Source organism: Lagenorhynchus albirostris, chromosome 7 (assembly GCF_949774975.1).
Source record: "Lagenorhynchus albirostris chromosome 7, mLagAlb1.1, whole genome shotgun sequence".
NCBI lineage: Eukaryota > Metazoa > Chordata > Mammalia > Artiodactyla > Delphinidae > Lagenorhynchus > Lagenorhynchus albirostris.
Window position 1 is genome coordinate 63,695,685 of NC_083101.1, and position 24,550 is coordinate 63,720,234.

The 24,550-nt window shown below is 39.8% G+C and overlaps 1 protein-coding gene and 1 non-coding gene across 12 annotated transcripts in view; both read right to left on the bottom strand.

Moving 5' to 3' along the window:
- The window catches only part of NFIB (nuclear factor I B), a 235,529-nt gene that overhangs the window by 153,085 nt on the left and 57,894 nt on the right, over positions 1-24,550 (bottom strand). The window lies entirely within an intron of this gene.
- On the bottom strand, positions 4,509-4,618 carry LOC132523991 (U6 spliceosomal RNA). Its single transcript, XR_009541756.1, has one exon. It is a non-coding gene; the product is annotated as a U6 spliceosomal RNA (small nuclear RNA).

Sequence of the window (24,550 nt, forward strand, 5' to 3'; positions counted from 1 at the left end):
AACATGTCTGATGCAGTGGCAGGGAGATTCTGGTGTGGGAGGCATGGAGGAAGAGCAGAAGCAGCCTCTGTATGTTAGGAAGATGAGTAACTCGAGCTATGCCTTTAGAGCTACCATACCTGTACTAGAACACATTGCTAATGAATAAATAGACGATGGATATTTGAGTCCTTGGCCTAAGGCTCTTCCATGAAGAAAAATCATACTTTGAGGCATTGTTTATATGTTCAGACTGCTTGCTAGCTAGCCAAGCATGCTGGGATAGTTCATTGAAAGAAAAACCTGAAAAATGAAAACATTGTACTCCTGAATCTCTCTCTGTGTGTGTGTGTGTGTGTGTGTGTGTGTGTGTGTCTGTGAGAGAGAGAGAGAGAGAGAAGGCGAGAGGGAGAGGGCAAGAGAGAGAGGGAGGGGGGAGAGAGAGAGAAGGGCAGAGAAAGAGAGACAGAGAGACAGAGAGAGGGAGAGAGAGGAAATTCTGTCAGGGGGCTGACTTTAAAAGAATGGAGGATTACACACTTCACTGTTCAAGGGTGACAGAGAGAAAACGAAGCTGGCACCAAGCAGGAAGCCCAATCCTGTCTGAATGAAACGCTGCACATTTATGCAACCCCTGGTACCCGATCTTTTATCACAAACTATTTTGATTGCAAAGAGAGAAAAGCGCTAAGTAAAAATTATTTACTCTGGGCCTATTATGAAAAGAACAGATTAGCTCCCTAACACTTCGTTCTTTTTGAAGGTGTATTTTCTACCTTCCCGGTATGATTTATATTAATGAGAGGTTTAAAACAGGTTTTAACTTAAGAATGATTGCTGATGGTGAAGTGAGTAATTATACACCTTCTGACAGGACACGTGAATGGCTCATACAAGGGAACTGCATAACATGCCAAGCTAATCCTCCCTGCATAAAAAGGGAGAATACTTTGCAAGCTGGCCGATTTTAAGCTCCAGTTAACAAAAACCCTTTTTGTTGGAGCCTAAAACAAGAATGGGTTAACAAAAGCAAGGAGGAAAAAAATCTCATTTTTTTCCCTTCTTCACAAAATATAGTATTACAGGACTTAAAAGTTTTGAAAGGCCACGATGCGGCTGAAAGACCTGAGAAAGGGGCAAGGTCTGGGCCAACAACGACAAACCGAAAAGAACGCAAGGAAAACCAGAACCTCTTATCAGTAGGGAACGTTATGATGTGACGTTGTTGTTTAATTTTTTATTTTTAACGAGTTAAAGGTGTAGCGACAGGGAAGGCGCCAACACTCTCTGGCTAGGTAGAGATGAAACGGGTTCATGGATGTTATAAAGGAAAAACCTTAAGCCATGGTGGGCGAGTCAACAGTGTGTGTGCCATTTCTGCATGGCTGCGTTTTTCTCATACGAGAGCCACTTCTGGACAATAACAAGACCCCTAAAGCATCTGCTTAGGGATTACGACCTGGCTACACTGAGAAATGCTCAGTTAACACAGGGCGGCCGTGGGCTTAACTCTGTGCGTGCCTGGCCTGCCCACCACCAAACACACAAAATGCACAGTGGTCCGAGATGCTCTCTGAAGAAGACACTCAGCTGTTGGCATCACTCACCCGCTCGGGGAAAGGCAAGGAAGAAATAAAAGCCACCACATTTACTCCACATAATGGGAATTGAGAAAAGGAAGACTGGAAGACAAAGGTTAGCAGGTGAAAGGAAGGAAGCCCAGAGGTCCATTGAACGTCTTAGAGGGCTAGGGATCAAGTCTTAGTATTATATTCTTTTCTAAGATGGACATCACCTTAGAAATTTTCAAATTAGAAATTTAACAGACTCCTTATACTCCTATGTCTCGTAAATGATTCCTAGAATCCTAAATTTTGACAAGTTCCTAAGATGAGTTGAACTATTCGTCCTACTTTACTTAAATATTTAGATGGATTAATTGGCCGCTGTGGTGTCTTCTGCACCTACAGGGAGCTATGATCACAGAAGTCAGGAATGCCCCCACCTGCTTGCAGGGTCCCCGGACATAGAGCCCAGGGCTGCCAGGTCTCATCTAGCAAACTGACACGCCCAGCAGGACAGGTTAAGGGGGCAGGCCTGCCTCTGGTTCCTTCCTTCTGCATTTGCTCTTGACAGGACAGAGTAGAAAGTCTTCACTTTTTAAGAAAGCCAAGGCAAAGAACAGGAAGCTGAAGTTGTGGCATTTCCTAAACTAACTGTATTACTACTGCTCTTCAAAAGATCCTTTATACACATGTGTTTTAACCCTAAAGATAGTAAATCATGTTGAAATTGTGATATCCACACAAATATAGCTTTAAAATACTCTTTCCAAAGGCAAATAATAAGTAAATCATTTCCATTCCTTCATGGGTAACTGGAAACTGAAATTTCTAGATGTGGAGGGATTTCTCAGAAAGTGATCCCCAGAATTTTCATGAAAAACATTTAACAATTTACCATAAAGAGGTTTGAGGTTCAGCATTCAGCTCTTTTGCTGTTATTCTTTAATATCTGTTTGCAAACTGCATATATTGCAAAGTGAGCCTATATACCAGGCAGAATTAACTAGTACTGTGAGCTGAAATATTTCAGTTTAATTAGAGTCCATCAATTTTGATCCGAAATAATGAGCAGAGGACACTTTCGTCATCATTAGCACTCATTCCAATACTCAAAAGGAAAATTGTTCTGAAATGTATACATCTTCTTACATATCTAAAGCATCTATTGATTATAATTACCAAAACAAAAGTCAAGGGCAATGCTTTTTTATTATGTTATACGTCAAGGAAAGATGCTTAGAGAACTTCTGTAACCCTTGGAAACACAGCACTGGAGCCTGGAGTCTTTTGACTCACTGACTCACTGTCAAACCTAGGAGAAATTATCCTGCAGTAAAATGTCAGAGGATTACTCTCTAGATTGGATGGCAGAGAGATTAGAGTTCTCAGCATCAGAAACATTACAAAATGCACGTGCCAGAAAAGTACATGCAATAAAAGTACTGGGAACAAGAACCCATTAACTGCAACATGTAAGAGAGAAGCTACCGCTTGATGTAGCAGGATAAGAAGGAATGAGACTGGAGAGAAGAGGCATGCAGGGATATTATTAATCTATTTTTAAATTTTTGTTTCTTTATTCATACATTCATTTAAATTTTTTATTTAATTATTTTAAATCTTATTCAAATAAATTTAAACAAAATTTTATTTCTTAAACTGGGTGATGCATGCAAGAGTTTGTTGAAACATTTCTATTTTTGTATGTCTTAAATATTTCAAAATACATTTTTAAGAAACTGAACCAAGGGAATTAGAATAGGAATAATGAGGTGAAATCACCGGATCAAAGAATTGTAGGGAAAAAAGTAGCTTCAAGGATGTACACTTGGTCTCTCTGAACAGACCAAGAACAACCTAATATTTTCAACTTTAAATCCTTTACTATAATCGGGGTTCAGATGCGGCAGTCTTAGTATGCAGGCCTTCACAACTGGTAGGAGCTTAAGAAATATATGTCTATAGATGATAATGATAATTTTACTCAAATAGGACATTACGGAGAATGTTAGATGCTTGAAAATCAATATAAAGAACAAATACTATGTCAGAAAAAACAACCTCACGTATAGTGTAAGAGCCTCCAATGGAAACTTATAAGGAAGACTGGCAGACTGATTCTTTTGAGAAATTCCTAAAACAATGTTTTTGCAGATTTGCCTACTGAAGCTTTACCTTTACTGACCTTCTTTCCAATCCTGAGCTCTCTCTGAGTCTTCATACATGCTGTTTCCTCTTCCTGGAATACCACTGCCCTTCCCCTGGTTAACTTTTGTTTTTTTTCTTTTTTTAACGTCTTTATTGGAGTATAATTCCTTTATAATGGTGTGTTAGTTTCTGCTTTATAACAGAATGAATCAGCTATACGTATACATATATCCCCATATCCCTTCCCTCTTGCGTCTCCCTCCCTCCCACCCTCCCTATCCCACCCCTCTAGGTGGTCACAAAGCACTGAGCTGATCTCCCTGTGCTATGCAGCTGCTTCCCACTAGCTATCTATTTTACGTTTGGTAGTGTATATATGTCCATGCCACTCTCTCACTTCATCCCAGCTTACCCTTCCCCCTCCCCGTGTCCTCAAGTCCATTGTCTACGTCTGTGTCTTTATTCCTGTCCTGCCCCTAGGTTCTTCAGAACCATTTTTTTTTAATTCCATATATATGTGTTAGCATACAGTATTTGATTTTCTCTTTCTGACTTACTTCACTGTGTACGACAGTCTCTAGGTCCATCCACCTCACTACAAATAACTCAATTTCGTTTCTCTTTATGGCTGAGTAATACCCCATTGTATATATGTGCCACATCTTCTTTATCCATTCGTCTGTCGATGGACACTTAGGTTGCTTCCATGTCCTGGCTATTGCAAATAGTGCTGCAATGAACACTGTGATACGTGACTCTTTTTGAATTATGGTTTTCTCAGGGTATATGTGCAGTAGTGGGATTGCTGGGTCATATAAAAATGTGGAATGCTTTACGAATTTGCATGTCATCCTTGCGCAGGGGCAATGCTAATCCTCTCTGTATCGTTCCTATTTTTTTAGTATATGTGCTGCCGAAGCAAGCACCCCTGGTTAACTTTTATTCTGGCCGCCTTCACTGATCTGGTGTATGCATCTGTCTCTTTTCTGTCCCCGTAAGATTCTACATTTCAACACCATAACTTTCCCCATACTTTCATCAGACTTGACTGACTGTCTCCCTATATCCATACCCTACAGTTACTTGAGGTACTAATTTCCATAAAGCCAAGAACTGTGTCAGTCTTCTTCATCTTTGCATTTCCACTATCCGTACTACTACTGAGTGGCTGGCTGAATGAACTCTATGACTATTCTAAAATCTTTCCACTTTCTTCTTCAATTTAAAGGATACACAGAATGCTCCCATGTACAATATATTCATTCTCTAACACCAGGAAGTATATAGGTATGTAAATCTATGTGCATATCAATATATATGATTGTCAGATGAAAAGTTACACAGAACAAATAACTTTCTTATACAGCTTGACTGATATATACTAAGGTATGTGTTGAACGTTGAAAGCAGCTGTTGACACTAGTTTTTTAGGAAATAATCGCTAAGTCTCTACATTTTATTTCTTTAAATTCAAGCTCGGAAAAGTTAAAAAAAAAAAAGATCTGGTGTTCATGGGATACCATTTAAAACGTGGGAGGCAGCCTGATGGAGTAGAATGCGTTCTGTATTTAGGAACTCAGTTCTTCTGGACTGCTCCTTACCTAGCCTAGGTGATTCTTTTAGTGCCAAAGGCCTCAGGTTCCTTATCTGTAAATGATTAGATTAGATAACAAGGGCAACAACCAATATTTATACAGCTGTTAGTTGATGACTTTGACATATGCTATCTCATCCTAAAAGACCCCTCTGGGTTTTCATGTGCTGTGATGTCAGTTTTACTCAAAACTATTACTTGGTTATATGCCATTTACCAAACTAAATCCAAGAAGTAAATTTGTTCAGATAATTAATTTCTTATTAAAAAAAAAAGCACTGTTGTACTGCAATAGCTAGAATGACTTAAAATGTAATGTTGAATAACAATTAGGTGCTAAATCACCTTCAAAGAACCGACTACCTTTTGTTTTGCTGCTCACCGGAAGCATCACTGGGACCTGCCTGATAGTAAAGATCAAGGGGCTGGCTTTATTTGCCCAAGGAGAAAGAATCAGTCACCTCTGCAGGAAGGGTTCTGTCAAAAAGAATGCCTGTCCCTACTAGACTGCACCGCTTCTCCCCAAGGCTTGAACTTGAACTACTTAACTCTACAATACTCATAGAGTTTTTAATGTAATTACTACTGAAAGCTCAATGCATTTATTTAAACTCAAATTAAAGAGTAAATGACTAATTTCCCCAAAGCCGGTTTTGATAGAAGAGAGGAGTCAGCTCCGTGGGTGTCTGGCCTCTAGTATGAAGACTACACTGGGTATTTTTTAAACGCAAATTTAAACCATAAAAGTAATACCGTAGTAATCACTCTACCTCCATCTTGCATCCCTACAACAAAGCTTCTTCACAAAGATATACATATACATTATAGATAACAATTCTACATGGAACTGCTCACTAACAGCTAAAGTAAACTGGTATCCTTATGAATATAAGGTTCTCTGTACTGTTGATTGTAGCTACTGCTTTTGAATTTATTTTCCAAAACTGACTGACCACAAAATAAAACCATCTCTTTACAACTTCTCTTTTTCCTTATGTTTGCAGTCTCCAGAGGAAGACTCCATAATTTCATCTTGAGAACTTCCTTGTCAGTAATCGTTAGTGATGGAGACAGAAATTAAAATTGATTATTTGAATTCTACAAGCTGCTTATGCTCGCAATTATCATAAAACTATGTTATACCCAAAATGCCCTCATCCTCTGGGAATGTGGGTGAGGGGTTTCCATGAAATAGTCCATTTATGTTTCTCCAGGTTTAGGCCAATGTATGTAGAGTTGTATGGAAACTTAAAAACACATTCTTCTCGGCTGGATTAACCGAGGCAGGAAGTCACTATCCTCTCTTAGTAGACCAAACAATTCTCACTTCATCGCTAGAATTAAATTCCAGAGAATTTTTTGGATTCTATTTAATGAATGAGGATATATTTTTCATGTGGTGTCATTGTTTTACTACTTCCCATGTTTATTTGGACAGATTCAAGCGCTGGGTAGGAAATGTATTGGTTGGCAACTTCAGTTTTGGAAGAGAAAGTAAACACATGCTGATTAGCAAACAGTAAACTCTACTGTGTTTAATTTTGGCTTCTCTTAAAAAAAAAAAAAAAACACAAAAAACCACTATTTGGTGTTGTGTTCCAAGTAGGAGCATTTGTCCCTAAGTTCTTTCCTAACCCCTTACTGGAGGGCTTCCAGAATTACTCTCATTTTTTTCCCTTCTTCCCCTAACACCAGTGGCAAACGCCAACATTATTTAAGAAAATACTTGTACATATGGTATCCTCCTAGCACAGATTTGCCATCCAGTTGAACAGTAGGGCCACTAACCCACACAAACTAAACTGCAAAATTATGAACTGCATAAACATAAACAATTATTTCCAGCTCTGATACATTCAAGGTAAAATCACACTTCAGAAAATCCCAGAAAGGCTACTGACTGAAAACTATCAGGTCTGAGAATTGAAGGTGGTAAATATGACAATAAGCTAGAATTTCAAATGCTCTCTTTAGAGCCAACTTCTTTCATTTATCTCATTCGCTTGCTTTACTACAGCCGCCAAATTATCCTTCAAGTTTAAGTTTATCCTTAAGCTTATCCTTAGCTCTCTCCTCGTCTATCCTCAGAGGCTCATTACAAGCAATATCACCGAAAAAGTGTCCAGGAACAGCACATACACGGAAAATCCTGAGTATCTAAGATATATCCCTGCCCATCGGGCACAGACCCTTTTCATTATTTCAGAGCTCCGTTCCATAAAAGAAAATTCATGTTTGATCTTTTATTCCTCGTGATTAAAGCTCACTTACCATTCTTCAACTTCCCATGATGCCTCTGAGGTATACAAAATGTTGTCCCCACTCATCCAATGGGAAAGCCAAGGCACCCAGAAGCTATATAACTTGTCAAACGGCCCAGTAGAAGAGGTAAGCGCCATCTCTATCAGGTCTACGTTGTTCATTCAACAGGCATTATTGTGAATCTGCCAGGTTCTGCATTGTGCTAGGTACTAGACCTATGTTCTATTATGTTCTAGGCCCAGGCAAAAGAGTGCTAAATGATGGAAGTTCCAACCCACATGAGGCTAACAGCTGGTGGGGGTAAGAAGCAGTAAACCAGGAAACAGGTGAATATAAAATATGCCAGGGAGCTATAGGGTGAACAGTCAAGCAGAGTAAGGGAAAAGAGGCTTGGAGGAGGGAGCAATGGATGGAGTGGTGGGAGAAGGCCTCTCTGAGCATACCTCTGAATGAGGTGAGGGGACAAGCCCTGCAATGATCTGGGGAGAAAGGCTTACCCAGCAGCAAGAACAGGGAGAGCAAAGTGCTGGAGGAGTGGCGAGAAGGCCAGCGCTGCGGATGCTAAGAGAGCAGGGGGAGTGTGACCTGGGCAGGAGAGGGAGGCAGTGGCCAGGGCTTACAGCCCCAGGAAGTCACCATGAGATGGGGAGACTGCAAACAAGTGAGACTAAGCTAGAGAGAAAGAACCAGGGTGATGAGTTTGATACATAAACTCGTAATTAAAATGCACTGCATGAAAAGGAGGGGGATGCTTCTCTCTGCCATCAGATGGAGACTATATAAGCACAAACACACAGAATGGCCCTGGTCTGAATTTTTTACATGCTAGGAAACATTTTCACGCTGGCTGATCCCATCAAATACAAAGAAGTGGCTCAACAGCATCCAGTACCTAAGAGAGACCCAAAGCATTTCCTTCTGTAAAGCTCTGCAGCTGAGGGCTTACATCCGCCTGGTCCAATCAGTTCATTTCCAAACAAAGGTAGGAAATGGCTGCATCCTAGGATTTCATTGTGGGCTCATGAGTCAGTGCTTTGGAACTTGGTGTCTTTGGGAGTGAGTGTCTATTCTTCACGTCTCTTGCCACAGGGGGAAAAAGGTACAGATAAACAGTAACACAACTTCACCCTACTGAGATACGAATCTGTGGGCTTTTCCACCCCTTCTCAAAAATAAATGAATGAATGACCGCAATTCAGGTCCTTCTTGTTTTTTTCTTTCTCTCTCTCTTTTGTTTCCTAATTCCCAGCTCTCCCATGTGTTTCCTAAACAACATAAAGTCAACTGATGGTGAAAGTACACCACATGGTAATTATTTAAAGGCTGTTATGTTAGACCATGAAGTTTAAAAGAAATTTGTATTCTATAAAAGTGGCCAATAATGTATCCCATGACATAGGGATCTAAGAAATGAAAATTAAGAAATCTGTTGTAAAGAACAAAATGATTCCCCATGATTTAACCCAAAAGATTTGTGGTATTTTACTTTCAAAATGTTAGAACAGTAATTTAACTTTGAAAGCTATTTTTTATAGAACAGTTGCAAAGAAAACAATATATAAATTGTAAGTGTAAAGTAAGCAAAGGAGAAAACAGTGTGTGTGTGTGTGTGTGTATTTTAGGAATATTATTCTAAATAAAAAAACTTCAGAGGTATACTTAACCTACAGGCTATTTTCTTCAGGAAAAAGTACATTATAGTAACACCTGGATTGACACAGCACTCCTATTTCTGATGAAAGTTATAGAAGGAACTATGTACTGTATCTGATCTAATATTAGAAGTCACTTATGATCTATGATGGAAAAGGGAAAGAAAATAAGATGAGGAAGCAAGGTTTAAACGAGAATGAGAAAGGGGCCCCTGGTCTAACGTAAATATATTATAAGCATATCAATCCACAGACCAGCCAAATTAATTTATATATAACGATATCCTTGTGATCAATGTGACGTAACCACAAGAAACTTACATGATTATACCGAGAAAGTTCAGTAACAGGATATTTCCATCTAAGCAAAGTAAAAATTATTTTCATAACATTGGAGAAATCTGGTGTTTTCTTGTCAGGCAGAATGGATTATGAAAACAATAAAAAGAGTCTCCAGAGAGACAGAGTGAAAGGGTTTCTGTGTTAAGGAGAATATTACACTTCACTTTTCCAATGTGGAAATAAACTGAGAAAAACTGAGGGGCAAAGGTGAGAATGGAGAAAAATAAAATCCTCAAAAAAAAGAAAAAAAGGAAAAATGTAATCATGAAACAGGACTATAGTTTTAGCTTATATTAGTTTTTGTCCTTCCATTAAAAATTATACCTTAAAGTTCATTCCTCTTGACTATATTGCCAATTTCTCAAATAATACACCGGTAAAGTTCCAAAATCTCATTAGACATATAAATTACATGGATAAAGGTTCTTGTATAGCCTGTGGAAACATTTTAAACTTCTTGTGTAATATTATTTGCTTCAGCAAAATTGGGCCTAAAGTTTGGAAAAATTCCTAGAGAGTGAAACATGCCCCCCTCCCTTCTCTCTCTCTCTTTCTCTCTGGATAGTATTACCCTACTACATACCCAGCCATATATCTTTACACTCCAATTTCCTACCTATTCCCCTATCCATACATGTATAATGCTTCCATTTTGAAGCATATGGCTGGGGAGCCAAAAGAATTTAAATTGCCTTCAAAATGTGCATCGCATTATAAATGGTGTGAAAAAAGATCTCACTATTCAGCTCTCAACTTGGAGCATAAAGCAAAGAGGAAGCAACACAAGACTGCTTCAAACTTTATCCAAAAACTCAACAGCTTCACTTGTTTATAGAGGTACAAAAAGTATGCGACACAGTTTATAAAACAAGAATGGCGTACTGTATGCAAAAGTAAAGTTAAAAGCAAAGTATAGTAACAGCCCTATCTCGTTACAAACACTTGGCAGAGTGTCTAAAGTACCATGGTCAAAAACACGATACTGTCTGAGCTGAACTTCTGCCAGAAAGCACTCCCTAAGTCCAAGTCTCTTTAGCCATCATCACTACCTCATTTGGCAATCTCTCCCACGCCTCAGTTCATCTACTCAAAATTACTCCACAGAAACACAGAAAGCAGACAACCTCTCTAGCTATACAGGCTCTAAGTATCACAATGTGGTAGCACTGGCAAGTGACAGTGTAAGATGCAGTGCTAAGGTTAGGAAGCCAGGACCAACTACACTGCATCCTCAAAGCTAATCTGCATATCAAGTTGAGCTGGGCTGTCTTAATTTTTGGTAATCCAGGGTTTCTTCCCTACTCTCGCAGTAATTCCAAAGGGTCTTTCTGAATCACAGCAGCTGAGAAAGAAGGCATATGGTAAGAATACACTCAGGCACCAAATATATTGTAGGCAAGTGAGGAGCAAATGTATTCAGAAGTAACCTTCCATTTAACCATTCCAGGCAGAGCTTTTGAATAATTCCAGATCATCAAAGACTGCAACCCTAGCTATATATGCATGGCATACCAGGCAATACCAAGGCTAGGGAAATGTCAAGACTTCGGTAGTAAGTAGATTAGCAGAATATGTCAATACGGGCATCTACATCTACACTTGGCATTTATAACGAAAAACATGGCAATGTATAAGACAAAAGTACAAATGTGGCAATGAAAAGATAAGTGATGGGAGATGAAGAGCTGCATGAATTATTAATATTCTTTGGGCATGGTAGGACTGGCTTCCAAATTTTTCTTTAATTCACTGTTCTCCTAGCATAGTAAATAATTCAAAAACACAGATATTCTGATCTTAAGTTTACAGCTTGCCATATTTCCTAGAAAATAAACAATAATTAACAAATTTCACGGTTGTCCACCCCTACCCCCTTCTCTTCAAGAAACTTTATACTTTGAAATGTAGATACATAAACTACTTGTGGATCAGGGCTCACAAATATGTTTCCAAAGGAGTAATATGTACAGGTTAGTCTGGTATATACCAGATGTAAGAAAAAGCAAATTCACAACCAGAAATATCAGTATTTAACAGAAAACTATATTTTTAATTAAATCTCATTCTTCCTCTCCTTACAGATCTAAGAAAGATCTAAGAACAGATCTAAGAACAGAATCTAAGAAAACCAATCACAAGTATAATTTTTTTGACTTTTACCCGAAAAAGAAAGATTCAATATGACTCATGAATCTAGGTTTCCTATATACATAAGGTTACAGAGATAATAAGATGGTCATCTATAAACTGGCTTCTCTGAGTGGTCCTCCTACCATATGCTGATATTCAACAAAAAGCATCTGTATGAAAAGACCAGACAATTGCAAATGTAGAACTTACAAGGTAAACTAGGCAGAAAAAGGCTGCAAAGCCCAGGTCTCCATCAGATGCTTAACATGTTAAGCCTCGATTACCAAAAACTTTAAGAATTCTCAGTAAGCATAACTAGTGAGTCTTCACTTATCAAACCATTCTACATGCAAAGTAAGCACATTACCTGCACATTGAAATCATTTATGTGTTCTTTTCTCAGATATTAGAATATGCATGAGAGTATTAAAAACAAACTACAAATCCCCCCTCTCTCTAGAAGTCTTAAAAGTCTAAAGTTTGTGTTGTATTTATCTTTTCCTACTCAAGCCTACAAGGATTTGGTCAGACTTATAAAAGTTATTAAGAAAAGTCCTGCAGGAAGAAATAGATCGAGGATTCAGATCACCCATGCCTAACCTTTTCAGGGCACCATGATCTCTCCCCTTGTGCTCTACGTCAGAGATGTAGTGAAAGCCAAGTTTTAATTTAGAATTTAATAAAAATTGATTAAGCATCATGGAGCACAAACAAAGCTACTCCATAAATCTTACAGCCCTTTTTGTGCTAGGAAGAAAGCAAGCACTGTCTGCTGAAGCAGATGACAGATGCTGGCTTAAAGATAAGTATTATTTATACTTCTGTACCAGATTTCTTCTTATGCATATCTTATCATGCATGGGTATATGATCAACAAAGCAATTTTGTATCAGTCCGAGACGTTCGAATGTACCCTGGCTCCATGGGAATGCGTTCACGAGTTCAGGCCTAGGGTTCAATTAAACCAAGGTGGAGAGGGAAGAAAGTTTTGAAAGAAAACCAAGTATCAAGATGGTTGTTATTTGAAATGTTCTTTCACACACAGGCTAATGAATATATATGCACTGAAAATAACTTTGTTCTGAACATATGCCTATGCATTTTAAATAAACGATGCATGTTGGAAAGATAAGAGGGTTTACCAAATCTAACCACATCAAGTTATCTCTATATTAAACTGCAGTTATTTGCACAGTATGTTGGTAAGAAGACAGCACCTTGAAAGAAATCCAGTACTTACATAAAGAGATCACGGATTTAACCAAGTTTGCGAATATTTTAGTCATCAAGTCTACAGTTTAAAAACTTAAATCTCATTCTTTCTCTCTTTATAGACACAGAAACTATGAAAACCAATCACGTGATGAAAATTCCAAGAGGTTTTCTGACTTCTAACAGAGTGAGGATAGCCAACGATTGGAAAGAGCAGTAGAAACTATTTACCTTACCTTTTAAAAAAAGATCATATTCTGCATTATAAGGTGCTTGAAAGTGCAGAATCTGGCATGTGACTCCAAAACAAATGTAACTCAGAAAGAGAAGCCACCAGGTGGATAAAAAACAGCAATCACAGCTGTCTTGACCTTCCTTCTCTACCCCAATTCCTGACCCCTTCCAGGATCTAGATTAAGGGTAGGCTTTCCTTTTGTTGCTTTTTTTTTTTGAGGGAAGATAAACTGGACATAAATGAGTCTTCAAGTGCAGCCAGAAAATCAATCTATGGTTAGATTCACCTAATTAAGGTTCAAAAGTCAAACAAATGAACAAACTTGTGTTCATCCATTTCTTTATATGGTATCGTATTGTCCTTCATTTCCCTTACCATACTCCTTCTAACAGTTCTTTCTGAGAAATCTCAACCTAACCTCAGATGGCCTGAAAGCTGGAGATACTCACCCACTCAAAGGCCAGGAAACCACAGTGCTAAGGCTCGGGTGAGAGTAATTGTCTGGGTGAGCCCAGAACAGAATCCTTGCTGCTCAAAGGTGTCCTGAACAAGGACCAGATGAAGCCACAGCTACAGCTGCAAACATACACCAATGCTTTAACCTGACACCAATAGCAAAATTAAACTGTCTGGTTTCTTAGAAATTACTGTATAGATATCTCTTGAGAACTAGCAATGCACTAAAATAGGATACACAAATCAGTACTTTTATGTGGTAATACTAATCTATCACATGCAATAATTTTTCTTTCCTGAATTATATATGAAAATACATCAATAAGAGTGCAGCAATTATGAGCCGATATTTTCAGGAATTACTACTGTGTATGTGTCTTAAGCATACAACGCAACATGAAATCACTAAACCACAGAACTGCTAGAAATATCCAGGTTTCTCTTTCCAGTTAAACAATGCCCTTTACTATATAAAAAGTCAGGTTGTAGGGGAAACGGTAGAAAAGGGTTATTTTTAAATGACCTTACAACAGAAAACAAAGTTAAAATGTATACCACATATGTATAACTGCATCACTTCGTTGTACACCTGAAACTAACACAACATTGTAAATCAACTATACTTCAAAATATGTACGTATGTGTAGACATATATGTGTATGTGTGTGTGTATATATATATATATATACACCATATACTAGTGCAGTTGGATGGATATATTTTCAATCAGTTGATTTAAATGACAGAAGTTCAAAAAAATGTAAATCATCCACTTATCCTCTCACCCAAGTAAGAGAGAAAGAATTACATGTCTTTTGAGTTAACGGGGATGACTACAGTTAAGTTTGTTTCTTTGTTTGTTTGGTTTTTTTTAACATCTTTATTGGAGTATAATTGCTTTACAATGGTGTGTTAGTTTCTGCTTTATAACAAAGTGAATCAGTTACACATATACATATGTTCCCATATCTCTTCCCTCTTGCGTCTCTGTCCTTCCCACCCTCCCTATCCCACCCCTCTAGGTAGTCACAAAGCACCGAGCTGATCTCCCTGTGCCATGCGGCTGCTTCCCACTAGCTATCTATTTTAAGTTTGGTAGTGTATATATGTCCATACCACTCTCACACTTTGTCACAGCTTCCCCTTCCCCCTCCCCATATCCTCAAGTCCATTCTCTAGTAAGTCTGTGTCTTTATTCCCGTCTTGCCCCTAGGTTCTTCGTGACCTTTTTTTTTCTTAGATTCCATATACAGTTAAGTTTTGCAAAAAACTTTAATCTCTATACTATCCTGCAGAATTCCTCCCTCCAAAAAGTAAAATCAAATCACTGCTTAGTATGCTCTGCGGTATTTGTAAGTTCGCAAAGCATGCCTAGTTCCAATGCTCAGCTGTTTGGCCTTGGATAAATTATCCAACCTCTCAGTTTGAATTTGCAAGTCTGCTTAAGGATAACATGAATTAAATGAGATGCAGGAAAAGCATTTAGCAAAATACCTGGAACATAGCAAGCACTGAGAAAACAGTAAGTACTGTTATTATTATTCTTGCTACTATTGTTCTTCTTACTATTAAAGAATTCATGATAAAACTCACTGGCCAGACAGGTCTAACATGTGCCCCTTCTCTCATCTCTTTGATTCTATGACATTGAGCTGTCCTGATTCTCCTCCTACTTCTGGGACTTCTACTTCCATTCTCCTTTGTTAATCCCAGTGCTTCTACCATTTCCTTAAAAGTCAGCCTTCCCCAAAGCTACATCCTTAGCCCACTTTCTCACCCTCTGCAGTGGCAATCAAACCCTTGGCTTCAAAGGTCTGAGATAACAACAAAGCTGTATTTTCATTTGTCTACCAGACATCACCACTTGGAATGTTCCTAAGTAACCAAAAACCAAACTCATTCTCTCACCTCCAAATTTTGCATCTTTCATGCTCCTTGTCTCTGTTGAGGGAACTGACATTTACCAAGATGACCAAGTTAGAAACCTCAGGGTCATCCCCAATTCCTCTTCCTATACCCATAGCGTGTCCCCCCTTTCTAGTCCTACCAATGCAGCCTTTTCCATGTCCTTGCTTCTCTCCTGATTTTCACAGTAGCCCTAGTGCAGCCTGGTTGTTGTGTTCAACAAATATGAATAGAGCACCAACGATGTGCCAAGCACTGTCCACTTTGAATGCAAAATAGAACAGAACAAAACAAAACAGGAAAAAAAAAACCATGCAAGCCCTTCTGTCAAGGTTCTTTGTGTCAAGCAGTGGGAGAGATTTGTAAACACATAATTATACTATGATGTTATACAAGCAATAATAGACTCACGTAAACTATAGAAGGAGGGCACAAGAGGGAGAGACTATTCTATTTGGACAGGTCAGGAACACCTTTAGCGTGGACACTGCTCCAGAACAATGTTTTGAGGGTGAATGGGAGTTTGGTGGGTACACAAAGAGAGGGAAAGGCATTCTACGTGGCAGGAACAGCATGTGCTAGACCTCCAACTTTAGGCTCTCTAGGCTCTCTATATTTTAAAACTGTGCCTGGTCAAAGCCCAGGTCTAACTATGACACTTCCCCTTTTCCATAAGGCCTTCCAGGGCTTTCCACTCTAGAATAAAATCCAGATGGGCAGGTAACTGAGGGACTCCAAATTCTGATTCAATTAGCTGGGAGACAGCTTCCACTGGTCTCCATACCCCCTTCCTTGGGTACAGCAAGTTCTATCATATAGGACTGTGTCCCAGCCATCAGATAGGCCTCTCTGCCTTATATCTTGTGAAATCCCATTTATCCTGTGATACCAAGATTCACTTTTCTGAAGCCTTCCCTGCCCAGCTGACCCTGGATTATTTCTTCCTCTGAGTTTTCAGATGCTTTGTTAATACTTCTATGTCTATACATCTCACATCTGGATTTGTAGAGTGAATACCCACATGTTTGTCACATCATTTTCTAAAATCTGTTGCTCTAACTGGGAACTTCAATGAGTAACTGAAAATCACCTTGCCCCAAATTAATAAATAAGTATCAGGAAATACCCTACGGACTTCCCTGGCAGTCCAATGGTTAAGACTCCATGCTTCCACTGTAGGGGGCCCTGCGTGCTGCATGGCGTGGCCAAAAAAAAAGGAAATATCCCATACCAAGCCCTCTTATTCAGTGCTGTTAACAGATGTAAAGGGTTAGAGGGACATAGCAATGCAGATGTGTGGTTCATATAAAACCACTAATATCCTACTGCCATGGACTGAACTGGGTCTCCCCCAAATTCATATGTTAAAGCCCTAAACTCTGATGTGGTTATATATCAAGACAGGGCCTTTATGGAGGAAATTAAGGTTAAATGGCATCATACGGGTGGGGCCCTGATATGACAGGATTAGTGTTCTTTTAAGAGGAGACCCTAGAGAGCTAGCTCTCACCCTCTGACACATGAGGACACAGCAAGAAGGCGGCCACCTGCAAGCCAGGCAGGGAGCTCTCACCAGAACCCGACCATACAGGCACCCTGATCTCTGACTTCCAGTCTCCAGGACTGTGAGAAAATAAGTATCTGTTGTTTAAGCCACTCAAGCTCTGGTATTTTGTTATGGCAGCAGGACCTAAGACACATACCCTGGTCAAAAGAACTTGAGCAATCCAGGATTAAATGGTGGGACTGATTTTTCAAATGTCTGGTGTGATGCTCAGTATATATAACTTTTCAAGCAGACCAATTAATCTCCCAACAGTAACAGTTTTGTCACCAATTTACAGACAGAGGAGACTAAGGGTGTGAGGCTTTCCACGAGTCATCCAATAATCCAGTGAGAGCCGGTGCCCATACTGGAACAGAATTCTAAAGTCCTGGCTTTCAAAACCTTGCCCTGGAAGAGAAGCCTACTCTACGTCCACAGAAAAACGTGCCAGTAATCTAGGCATAAGTGGCGCGGCTCTGCACTGCCTCAGGCCCGGAGGGCTACCTGACACGGCCTGGGCACTGTTGCAGGGCAACATGACAATCGGGGATCTGATGTCTCCAAAGCATGGGCTTTGGAGTAGGAAAGATGGGGGCTGAAGCCTGCCTCCACCACTGACTAGCTGTTTAGCTTCAAACCAGTTATACAATCTCACTAGATGTCAGTTTCCTAGTTTATTAAAGGGGGATTTTAATACTTACCTCGTAGGGTTATTGTGAATATCAGAAGTAAGATACAGAAGGATACAGCCCGCTGCCTGACATAGAGTCAAGACAATACTTAGCTGGTACCAAGCCTCGCTGTCACCTCATCAACAATTTCATTCCCACCTAAACTGAAAGCAAGAATAGGTGATTTACCTCTTCTTATCTATAGTGGGATTTCTGCCTATTTCTTTGTTTGGTTTGGGTGTTGACTGTACACCATTTACGACTTCCTGGTAGTAATATCAATAATTTTCCTCCGGGGGCCACTCACCCACCCCCCGTCTGCGATCATGTCCCTTAGGTGTCCTGTCTTCATCCCCCTAGCTCCAAGAGCAGGCAGGCGAGTGGGCCTTGCCAATGACCATGCTGTACCAATTCAGTGACTGGCTCAGGGGGCTGGATGAGAGCCAGCCCAGGAACTTTTGCTGGAACTGTTGAGAAGGGATCACTTTCCTTCCCACTGGAGGCGCTCAGCTGATGGAAGGTAAACGTGCAGCTCTCCACCATGAAGGGGGAGCCTGCCCAAGAAGGAAGGTAACCAAGACAAGAGCGTCGGAAGGGAGTCAGAGAACCTTCCTTGTTACATCTTCAGAGGACCTGAATCAAGCTACACCTGAGGATGCACTGAACTTTTCAGTTAACATCAGGCAGTAAATTCCCTTTCTCGCTTCAACTTGTATGACTTCAGTTCCTGACACTTACAATTAATATACAACCTGAACGCCAGCAAGAATCTGACACTTTTCAGTGACCAAAAGGACCCCTGGAAGTAAACAGAGAGAAAAGTTAGGAAAGAGAGACAAAGCTACAGGCAGCATTTTTCAGGGAATGTCAATGGGTTATTACATACCTAAAAATGTTAAGTTAAATTAGTGGATGAAACTACGGGAATGTCCATGTTAGTGTCAAGACAGCCTGAGACATTGGTTAATTTCTCATAGCGTTTCCGTAGACAGGTTCTGGAAACCATGGGTATGCACTAAACTAGGCTGTCAGTGGCATTTTAATGACAGGGGAAAAAACCCATAGGATATCTTTAATTTAGTTCACTGAACTATAGCATAAATAATAACAGATAATTTTGTTAAATTCTCACTGTGTCAACCAAATGTTTCAAAGTTAGTATTTCCAATCACGTATAATATCTACTCTGGGGAGTAGATATTATTATCCTCACTTTACTGATAAGGAAATTTAAGACTCAAAGAGCTTAAGTCTACTGATCAAGTTGAAATAGTAAGTTGTGGAGCTGAGATTCAACCTCAGATCTAACTTCTTGATTTTCTTAAGTATTACCAAGAAATGGTATTACCCAGAAATTTCACTGGTATACAATAAGATCCCCTTGCTTTGTGTCGTTCTGTCATCATTTGCCTCTCCATCAAACTATTGACCGTAATTCTTCATTCTGTGTTTAGTGTTGTGAGCATCTGATTAGAGACATCTTTGTCTCCCACTAGACTAGCAACTCCCTGAGTGCTGGGCAAGCACTGCTTTGCTCTTCACTGTGTATTGCCTGGTGAAAGCAGATGCTAAGGTAAGTAATGTTTAAAAAACAAAGGAGAGGGAAAAGAGAGGGAGGTGGGAGAAGAAAGGAAGGAGGAAGGGTAACCTACATCTCTGGACCACTCCTTCACCACCCCCAAGTCCATTCTTGGGGTAAATGAGGGCCTGGCAACAGTGGTGATTCTGTCCCCACGCAAAGGGCTAGACAGACGCCTCCCTGGACCATGAAGGAATAGCATCAGGAATGTCAAAGTCTTGTGGGTATTTCCACTGGCTCACCCCCCAAACCACACCCGGTAGGAACAAACGCACTCAAAGGTGTCACCTATCTGTAAACCCTTATTCAAAACCCCTGAGTCGCTTTCATCTTCTCTTGATGAGTCTTAGGGTGACAAGCCAAATCAAAAACTCACTAAAACGTTCCGTTAACTACGCACCTGAGAGGCTATCACTCTCAATGTTTAGCTCTGCCGTGGAGGAGGGTTCTTTTGAGGCTATGGCCCATGGAGCGATATTGTGCTGGGGGAAGGGAGACAAGAGGTGTGGGGGCCAGGAAGAGTTCATTAAACAACATCTGAGCATATGTTAGCTTTCCGTTCCCTTTATATAAATTCTCTGATGGCTAATGTCACAAACCTCCTCAACATGAGAGAGGCATTGTACCATTCCTCAAGTATGGCTCTCTGGAAGAAAAGATCAGAGTGGAGTCAGAATGAAAGCCTGGACCCAAGAGGAAGAAAGAAGTCCAGAACCTCAGCTTTTGCCATTAAAACTCCCAAATGTGGACCAAGACACACAATGTATCACTGGAACTGCACTCCCACGATAGGGCCACCACTGCTGCCATCTGACTATATAAGGGAGTATTGAAGTCCCGTCACAGAACTTTGGTGGCTAAGAGAGACCGTCACCGTATCTGCAGAAAACAGTGTGCCTTAGGGGAAATACCAGTATAAAGCAAGATTAAACATACCAAATGCATCACTGGGAGAACAACATATAGAATTATTTGATCAACCTGTTTAACTCTATCAATTGTATCTTAATTTACCTTTGTGAGAAAAGGAATAAAAGATACTAACGTATCACCTTTCCCAGAGAAAGATAAGCAGATAAGCACCTTGAGAAGTCAGGTTTATCCCCAAAAAGGGGTCTCTTTGGACTAGGACACACTGACTGCAAATACTTCCTTTCTTCTAGAATACTCTGAATTATCAAGTTTTATTGGAAAGAACATGCATGGATACATCGATCATACTAAATAAACATTAAATGTTCATAGTTTTTCAAAGGCTTCTCTTAGGTAATATCTATTCCCAAGGGATGGCTGAGATGCAAATCTGACTTTCTGCATAATTAAAAATGATGGAATTTTGTTTAAAAAGAACAAACTAGAAACTTCAAGGAAAACTCATCCACTTGGCATTCCTTTGAAACATACACATAAGGGGCTTTACAGAGCTCCTCCTTGCCTATAGGTGTTTGTTGTGCAAGACAGGAATTCTGTGTGCAAGAACTGAATGAGGAATTGGAACCTTCCCTCCAAAGTTGTACCTAATTGCTTGCCATGATATGTGGACAGCAGCTAAAGAGTTAATCTTTAGCAACTCTGCTCAAAAATCCTAATGGCAGACTGCCCATCATTCTTTTAGACAGAGCTTGTCAGGAAAACTAGGGCAGCTTGTCCAGCTCAGCAGTCAACTGATTACTAGTGAACTCAATGGGGCTCCCAGCCAACCCCTGAGATTGCTGCCAGACCCTTGGGTATTCAAAGGCCAAGTTCCAATGTGGTTTACTTTGCCAGAATCACATGATGTCAGTGCTATTTTCTTCTGACCAGACTAACCAGTCATTCAGGTTCCTGCGAATGGTATCAGTGAGCGAGGCCGGCACTTCACTGGTAGAGGTCACGGAGACACGGAGGTGCTGGGCCTTGTCACCAGGGCCCAGGGGCCTCCGGAGCCTCCCGTGCAAGGGCAGCTGATCCGTTTGTCAGTCCCAGCGACCCAGATCCTGCACAGCGTCCTGTGCCCCGGAGTCCACTCCACGACCAGGAATGACTCAGGCTCCCTGGACAGGGGACACTTAGAGCCGAAAAACAAACAGGTCCAACTTTTATAAATAACCAGCTGGGTAGGAAAACAACAGAAAACAGGCCTTGGCTTTCACTCCTCTTACATTTATTTGAGGTTTAATAGGCGAGCTGCACAAACTCTGTGGGATTTAGTCAGCTTTATCCACATGTGCCCACATTCCCTACATGGTAGTAAGGCATTAATTAATTTTTACATCTATCTGGAGATGTTTCAATTGCTACAGGATTTGCAAGACCGCATGCATCCAAGGGGTAGCCAGTTTTTAAAACTGTGGTTACCCTTATCTCTCAAAAAGAGAAACCATTTCACTCCCCAAAACACAAGGAAGAGAAATAAAAATAAGACCCACTTTTTAACCTTTCCTTCCTCTAGGAGAAAGTATAAGTGTCAGGAAGAATAAAAGGGCTGGTATAGCCTGTGGACTTCCCTTTCAAAGTCTGGAATTTATTTCCCAATGCTTTAAGTACCTTAAACTATTTCCAGTTTCCCTCTTTATTATTTCTTTCTTAGGGCACTGTGAGACCTATTTATGATGAATTCATTTTAAAAACTCATTTTTAAAGAGGTTAAGTCTTGAAAATATTTTAAAAGTTAAAAATATTACACAAAGATTTTCTATTTTATCATGATATTTAGGTTTTTTCTTTTTTTGATATTTAGCTTTTTCCATCCTTTCCCTTTCCTGTTGGTACATAAAGCAGTAAAACTGCTGAGAAAAAATATGCACTAATGTAAGAATTATGACCATTTTTAAACATCTACAATTTTTAAAACAAAACAGAAACTGCTTCAGTTTTAACATGCAAAAGAAAAATAACGATAATAATTCCATTAACTGTATTATTAGCATTAAAGACAGTCCATGTTTGATGAATGAATGAGTGAATGAATTCTCTATTATTCACTAATGGGTACATGCTTACTAAAAATTACCTTGGGGAAGCCTCTGAACAAAGTGACTGAGAAGATGATTATGAAGACAAGGTGCCTTAAGGTTTCCTAATGGACCCTGCCATGTTCCTTTCTGCCACAGCTTTGTTGTGGAGGCAGGCGGCAGTGGACGGCCTATCCATCTCCTTGCAGCAAAAGACTGCACCCATGACAACCACCTGTATTAAATCCAGGTAAACCTTTACAATCAAACGTCAATCTGTCAAGGAAGTTGCTCAGTAAGAAAAGACTGGAGAGGGAGGGTGAGAGGGAGATAGGAAGGAAGATCCTTAGGACAGAAGGAAGGAAAAGAGACCCCCCCAAAAAATTATTTTTACATCAATGCTTCATAACTTTCATTTATTCCATCCATGAAAAAAGTTTAAGGAGATTGGCAACAACTTCAAAATCAATGTGATCACCACTTATTCAATCAAAATCAGGTGCTATAGTTATCTTTCCCTGATGGTTGTAGCTCATCTTTGACTATTCAACTTGTCTTTTGTCCTGGTCTTTCATTTGCTTCTCAGATGCATCATCATAGTATACCTCCAACATAACATCTTTAATGAACTAACAAATGTTTGAAAGAGAGAAGCTTGCTAGATACAAGTTCTTTGGTGCAAAGGGACCAAGCAGTCACCACCACTTAGATTATAGCTGGATAATTTGACAGTTCTCAAGATGACTGTTTCAAGGAAGGCTGGAAATGTACAAAGAGAGAACAGCCTGTATGTGTGTCATGTGTGCTTTTCTCTGACTAGGACAATACGCCCAAAAAAATCCCAGAAGGAAAACAGAAAGGGAAATTCTGATCCTTTTGACAGTGAAGAAATAACACACGAATAAAATGTTTTAAGTCAAGTTGTCTGAAATTCTCTTCTGAGAATAAGTAATATCCTGGGAGCTGCCTCCAGATACCTTTGAGGAGTTAGTACAGTAAGTACATAGAGCTCAGGCCAAAGTTCAAAGCTCCCCATGAGGTAACCACACTGTCTTTTTTCCCATATGGCCCCTGCTGCCCCATGTCTAAGTTCTGTATTCCAGCCACACTGCATAACTGCTCCTGCATTTTCCCGCCCTTTGACTTTTCCTCATGCTGTTCACCTGGTCTAAATGCTGCCCACACACTTGACAAAACCCATGTCTTGAGATCAATTAAAAATACCGCCTCTCTGGGTGTGGAGAAAAGGGAACCCTCTTGCACTGTTGGTGGGAATGTAAATTGGTGCAGCCACTACGAAAAACAGAATGGAGGTTCCTTAAAAAACGAGAGTTACCATACAATCCAGCATTCCCACTCCAGGGCATATATCTGGAGAAAACTCTAATTCGAAAAGATACACGCACCCCAATGTTCATAACAGCATTATTTACAATAGCCAAGACAAAGAAGCAACCTAAATGTCCATCGACAGATGAATGGATAAAGAAGATGTGGTATGGATATATACAATGGAATACTACTCAACCATAAAAGAATGGCACAATGCCATTTGCAGCAACATGGATGGACCTAGAGATTATCATACTAAGTGAAGTAAGTCAGACAGAGAAAGACAAATATCATATGATATCACTTATATATAGAATCTAAAAAAATGATACAAATGAACTTATTTACAAAACAGAAACAGACTCACAGACATAGAAAACAAATTTATGGTTACCAAAGGGGAAAGGGATGAGGGAGTGATAAATTAGGAGTTTGGGATTAGCAGATACAAATTACTATATACAAAATAGATAAACAACACGGACCTACTATACCGCCCAGGGAACTAGATTCAATATCTTGTAATAAACTATAATGGAAAAGAAACAAAAAAACACCACCTCTCCATAAGATGTTCCCTTCTCCCCCACAACCAGCAGAGACTCTCCACTGCATCTCAGTAGCTCCCACATTTATACTTCTCTTAAAGACCAACATGATAGGGGTTTACATTACTTGCTGATCTACCTCTTCCACCCGACACAGCATATAAGCATGGAGACGTCCACCTTCAGGGACTTGCGCTCTAATAATTGCTGACTGCAAGTGAACTGATGAGGCTCATTTATTTTACTGGACTCCAGTGCATCAGTTCTCTAATAGCCGCCCAAAGGCCATCCACTCATCCAAAAGCCAACCTGCTGAAATACCAGTGTTTATAGTAACACACAGGTATCTGAGCTAAATAACTGAGTTATCCAAAGCTTATTAATGTCTCACCAAGAACAGAATTGGAATAAGGCAGGTTTTTTTTTTTTTTTAATGTTGTTTGGTTGGCATTCTGTGTGCT